Here is a 6,720-nt window from a genome sequence, read left to right as displayed (position 1 = left end):
GTCACTCTCAGTCTCTCGTGTCCTACCCTCTCTACTTGCTGCTTTCATATTTTTCTGCTCTCTGCTACTTTCTATGTCCAACTTGCTTACTCTCTACAACACCACCTATATAATTTCATCTGCCTTTTATATATCATCTTATATCATTCAAACAATATATAATTCCATCTCATGAAATTCCCGTATCTCCATATCATCACAACTCCCTCACATACATTTCATATATCTTCCATACAGTTCCATTTTCCTTTCATGTTGTTACTTCTGCTTACATGTCATGTACAGCAACACCAAACCATTTCAGTAATCCCCCCCCTATAAAACTTAATCACCCATATTACACATCTCAACCATTCAGTAACTAGATCATCTCCAATTTTATCCCATCTCTGCTCAGCCTTATCATTCCATTTACATTTACCTGTTATTCTTAAACATTTAGTTCACTTGATTTACAACATATTAAGAATTATATTAATAGCGTATTAGACTTAAAATACTAATGTAGCTTTAAAATGATATTAAGAACACATCGTTTTTAATCCTATCACAGAGACCAGTAATAACAATACATAAACTAGAGTCTTATCATACAACCAGTAATAACAATATATAGTTTATCATCATATCATTGCAGTCAGCCAACCCATTTAATAAGCTAAACAGAAGTGACCACACCCATTTGCCTAGATAGAAAGGCCACATCCAAGACCCACCCAAGTCTCTCTTACATCACATATGTGACCTCACAGCTACCAGACAATGAGGGTGTCATAGTTGTCTCAAAGTATAAAGCATGAAGCTTGGAGTCCACCATACATTAACCACCAGCTCCAGGTTGAAAGAAAACAATATCAAGGCATCATGGCTCGTCGACAGATCAGAAGGCAACGACGGAGGTACAGGAGACTGCGTCTGAGAGGTAAATGTGGTAAAACTATTGAATACCATAAGCAGGGGAGGGCTGGCAAATTTTAGCCCTGGGGGGAGACTCATCTCAGCAGCCTATTAGGAACATTTTAAGGATAAAAAATGTAGGTAGCCCAGTGACCCAGCCCAAAGTAGTCCACTAGGGGAAAAGACCAGACCGGGTGCCCTCCCCAGCCCCTGACCATAGGTTCGATGACATACTAAGAGATTGTGTACATTTTTATGTATAAGCAAATAAATGTATATTAATGACTGAATTTTGACTCTAAACTCCCTCATTGCTTTGTTCTACTGTAGGTCCCAATCGCAGACACCGTTATTATTATAGGAGACGAGCATATTGAGGAAATGCTGCCAATTCCTGCTGCTACTGGTGCTTCTGACATTATCATCTGGTAGATAATGAACAGCAAAGAACACAAGAATACATAACTGTAAAGCTACTCGTTAAAGTATACAGCAGGAAATGTGTTAAATAAACAATCCTGAGCAGAACGTGATGTGTTGTCAATTTACTTTTAGCAATAAGTGTCCATGAGCAAAGCATCACTTGGTATTGTCATAATTTTAGAACAGGTTAGAAGCTTATTGTGTCATTATGAAACTTCCTCTCAGGTATAATGAACCTATAAGAACCCATGATATGCACCTTACATGTGCCTTGTACATTGTGGTATTGTAGACATCTATACAGCCATTACATGACACTGGGCAATGGATAGATTATGGCTGCTAGTTCTTTATGAAACAAAGCTTACACAATGATAGTTTCTAAAATTCAGCTCTTTATGTCATCTTTTAGGGGGTTCTTCTTAAACTGATATTGTATTGTGTACTCAAAGAGACAGTAACTAGCTAACATATTCCCTGAGCTCACTGCTCTTCAGCCATTTGTATAAAGATGTCACCACCGTATGAACTGTTGTAATATAGTCATATGTGCCATCTAGTGGTTGCATCTCCATGTATGAAATATAATATATGTCTAAAAAAAGTGATAAATGGCAAAAATGTCATTCTCATTTCAATATTAAATTAATAACACATCTTTGTGGGCATCTTAATTTTCTAAATTAATCAAACATATCTATTGCTGTGTTACCCAATTTATTAGCAGTTCCTTTTGCCTGCGTAGAATTCAAGATAGATAATTTACAATTTAGCATCTTATATGTGGAGCTTGGCAGATGGAAGCGCTCTTTCATGAGTGCAGGGCAGGGATATGAATGCACCTACTTATACACACACATACAAAAAAGGGATTTTTTTTAGATGGAATGAGATAAACCAGAGGAGAATGGAAGGAGTAGAGAAGGTGCATTTATTTAGTGGGGTCTGCAGAATTTTTTTCCTCCTCGCTAAAAGACTTGGGGGTAAATGTATCATACTCCGGTTTCTTCAACTCGCGGGAGTTCGGCGAGATGACAGCTAAAATTTAAAGCGGCCCTGCCTTGTAAAGGGAAACTTCCGCTTTAAATTTTAGCTGTCATCTCGCCGAACAACTGCGAGTTGAAGAAACCAGAGTATGATACATTTACCCCTTAGTGGTTTTTTTTACACATCCATAAGACACATTCTGCACTTACAGACACAATTTGTACTAGAAAGATTACATTTTATTCAGTAAAGATAACACTTTATACAGGAAAGAACAAACTACAGGAAAGCACACTATACAGGAAAGAACACACTTTAAACAGGAAAGAACACACTTTATACTGAAAAGAGCACACTTTATACAGGAAAGAGCACACTTTACCATACTTGCCAACTCTCCCTGAATGTCAGGGAGATTCCCTGAAATATGGGTGATTTCCCTCACTCCCTGAAGAGTCTGTCATTCTCCCTGATGCTGAGCCAGTACAAGACGTGGTTGGCTTCGCCATCTGTGGCATGATGACACAGTTCAGAAATTTTGTCCTATGTCCATGTATTGATGCCTATGGAGGTGGCCATTTTCATGGAGACCAAGTTTTAATCAAAGAATGACAGATAAGACAACATGACTTCAGTAATGGAGACAGAAATGTAAAAGACACTTCAGTCTCTAGAGATTCATTAGCTGCTTTTCTTTAACGCATAGTTGCTTACTCTCCTGGAATGTTTGGGAGACTCCTGCAATTCTAGGAGACCTCCCGGGAGAGCAGGGCAACCTCCCGGTTCTCGCCCCCGCAATAGATAAGTGGCGGGGGAGGGGGCTTAATGACGCAAATATCGCGGCCAAAATTATGCGATTCGTCAAGACCTGCCCCTGCACGCCCACCTCCCCGGGATCTCCCTGAAGCCAACAAGGAAAAGTTGGCAAGTATATTGGAAAGAACACACTATATACAGGAAAGAGCACACTTTATATTGGAAAGGACACACTATATACAGGAAAGAACACACTATATACAGGAAAGAACACACTATATACAGGAAAGTGCACACTTTATATTGGAAAGAACACACTTTATACAAGAAAGAGCAGACTTTATACAGGTAAGAGCACACTTTATACTTTATAGTGCTCTTTGTTGTAAAGTGTGCAGTTTCCTGTATAAAGTATGAACTTTACTGTATAAAGTGTGCTCTTTCCTGTATGAAGTGTGCTCTTTCCTGTATAAAGTGTGTTCTTTCCAGTATAAAGTGTGCTCTTTCCTGTATAAAGTGTGTTCTTTCCTGTATAAAGTGTGTTCTATCCTGTATTATGTAGAGATGCTCACTGACCCCCGTAAAGTGGTTTTGGTTTTGGTTTTGGATCTGGATTAGCTTCCTGTTTTGGTTTTGGCAAAACCACCCTAGTGTGTTTTGGCTTTGGTTTTGGATCTGTATTTTGTTTTTGAAAAATTGCTAAAATATGCTAAAATCACATAATGTTGCTCTTTTTTTGATCCTACAGTTTGATTAACCTCAATACCACTAATTTCAAAGGTCACAATATTATTTGCATACACTTTTGGACAAATACTGCAGCGATCTGGCTGGATGGTAAGCGACAGAGCAATGACTCAAACACATGGCAGTTCCTATCACACCATTCAGAAATTACATGTCCGCATTTCTGAGCACTTACGGAATATTAAGAACAAGTTAGAGAATCACACCGTATCTGCTCATTTTCTTAAACATCATATTTATGACCACACCGCCCTTCAGTATATAGGGATTTGCAAAGTCACAAAACCTTGGAGAGGTGGTGATTATGTATCACTCAATTCGAAAGAAGAAGCCAGGTGAACTTTCAATCTAAAAACCCTGACTCTGAAGGGACTCAATATAGATTTCGATTTGGGATACTTTTTGAAATCATAAGATCCCTTTCTCATCTATTGCTCTCATTCTGCTATCCCACTCCACCCCTATCACTGGGGCTAGTCTGTACACTATTTGTATATTCAATCAGGGCCAATTGTCCCAAATTCAATATATACTATGTTCATGTGTATATCCATAACTGTATCTTGCCATTACTACATCCAATGTATTATACTGTTTTATATCTGGTACCACTTACAATCACCCAGAGACTTTATTGATCAACTTGCTCCAAGTGGTCTATGAAAATGTCCGCTGTCTTTGGAAAGTATACTTATAACAAAAGAAAATTGTGTTATTTATAGCACCCGATATGACATCAATATCAGTCATTTTATATGTTGGGATGCACCATATCCATGTTGTTTACATTTGTACAAGCGACAGACTGCTATTCATCATTTATACATAATCCAATCATCTGATGTTCACACTTCATTGCTACCAGCTGAGCCTCCGGCCAATTAAGTGAAACTGTTGCCGCCTAATTGAAAATATCCAGGCTCCATAAAAACTGTAAGGAAGACCAGTTCCATTATAACAATCCCCGAGGAAGCTCATTGGTATTCTGGCCACGTGCGAAACGCGTTGGTAAACACCACCACTTTACTGATTCAGCACTGTTAATGATTGGAAACCGGTTTCTAGCATGCTAGACTCTCATCCCCAGCAAACTGACTAGGCATTCGCTGTTCACGAGGAATACATAGAGCGTGCGTACGCCACCTCCGTCACACACAGGCTACGTGTCTGCGATCTGTACCATCACACAATCAAGGGGTAAGAGAGGCTGCCGCATCACAGGAGGAATCCTCGCTCTGTGGACATCTACTGTTGAGCACCGCCAAGTAAGTCATTCTGGAACGTTTATAGACTTTTTGAGACATCTGTTTTACATTGGTCCATCGGATAACACTTTGTCATTCATTGCCACATCGTGCATGGGCTTTCTGGTTCATTCAGCGGACCAACCGATGTCTCAGGACTTTATATAGGACATTTGTTGTTGTTTTTTGCCATCAAACAATACAGTTGGATGACATTTGTTTCACATTGGTTCATCGGACAATCTGATAATCAAGTTGCACATCGTGCACGGGCTTTACAACCCAGTGGATTACCGATGTGGACGGACTGATACATTCATCCTTCACCTCTTTATTTGAGTGCATATTCCAGTTTATTCTCTTTCCGGACGGAAAGTACTCTGTGCACACCATGCTGCAATAAATAACATAAAAAACCCACTCTGCCCCATATGTTATACCTACCAGCGCCCAGAACCTGATATATACACATTACCTACCACATCTAGGACACATTGGCACACAGCAGTGGCAGAAAAAAAAGTGGGGCAAGATGGAATTGTCCTTGGATCATTAAACCAGTTATGGTCCATTTGATCACCCCACCTGTTTCTTGGATAAGTGAGGTAATTCTACAGCTAATACATGGCAACGAGCACTGACCATCATCCTCAGCCTCATCCTCACCCTCATTAGTCTGTACATCATCCTCACACATTATTAATTCATCACCGCTGGAATCCACCGTTACAGAAGTATTTTGATGTAATTGGCGGGAAAGGCTTTCCTCGTGGAACTTGAAGTTCATTTTTATGAGCATCATTTTATCCACATTTTGAGGAAGTGGCCTCCTACGCCGATCGCTGACATGGTTCCCGGCTGTGCTAAAAACTCTTTCCGAGTACACACTGAAGGGTGGGCAGCTTAGGCAGTGCAAAGCGAGTTGGTACATGGGTCTGCAAATTCCCTTTTTTTCCTCCCAGTATGTAAAGGGACTGTCTGATGTGTCTATTTCTATGCTGTTCTTTAGAAGTTGATAGTAGGATGAGGTGGAGTTACGGCAGAGGTTTCACGTTTTTTGGTCAATTGTTTTAGACCAGACCATATGTAATATTTGGTGCAGAGTCATCTGCATCATGGCTTTTCGCTGTTCCTCCATCCGCAGAAGCATATACAGGGTGGAATTCCACCTTGTCACCACCTCTTGCTTCAGTTAGTGGCAGGGCAAATTAAATTGCTCTTGCACCTGCTGCAATCTCCTACATGCTGTTGCCGAATGCCGAAAAAGTCCAGATATTTTACGGGCCACAGACAGCATCTCCTGCATGTCCCTGTAATTTTTTTAAAAGCTCTGCACCACCAAGTTTATTGTGTGAGCAAAACAGGGAATGTGATGAAATTCACCCAGCTGTAATGCTCTGACAATATTGGTGGCGTTATCAGAAATTACATATCCTGAGGAGAGTCCAAGTGGGATAAGCCATATTGCAATGACATCCCTTAGTTTTTGTAACAGATTGTCAGCTGTATGCCTCTTAATGAAGCCAGTGATACACAGAGTAGACTGCCTCTGACAAATGTGATGTACTTAGGTACATGCTGTTGCTGTTCCTGCTAGTGAAGGCGAATCACCAACCCAGTGGGCTGTCACAGTCATATAATCTTTAGTTTGCCCAGTTCCGCTTGT

At 40.2% G+C, this 6,720-nt stretch overlaps 1 long non-coding RNA gene across 1 annotated transcript; it reads left to right on the top strand.

Moving 5' to 3' along the window:
* Nucleotides 1-753: 753 nt before the first annotated feature.
* On the top strand, nt 754-1,425 carry LOC142150117 (uncharacterized). Its single transcript, XR_012691020.1, has 2 exons — nt 754-922; nt 1,228-1,425. It is a non-coding gene; the product is annotated as an uncharacterized LOC142150117 (long non-coding RNA).
* Nucleotides 1,426-6,720: the final 5,295 nt, after the last annotated feature.

The sequence above is a fragment of the Mixophyes fleayi genome, chromosome 4 (assembly GCF_038048845.1).
Source record: "Mixophyes fleayi isolate aMixFle1 chromosome 4, aMixFle1.hap1, whole genome shotgun sequence".
Lineage (NCBI taxonomy): Eukaryota > Metazoa > Chordata > Amphibia > Anura > Limnodynastidae > Mixophyes > Mixophyes fleayi.
Note: the sequence above shows the minus strand (reverse complement) of the source record. Positions and strands in the feature narration are given on the sequence as shown.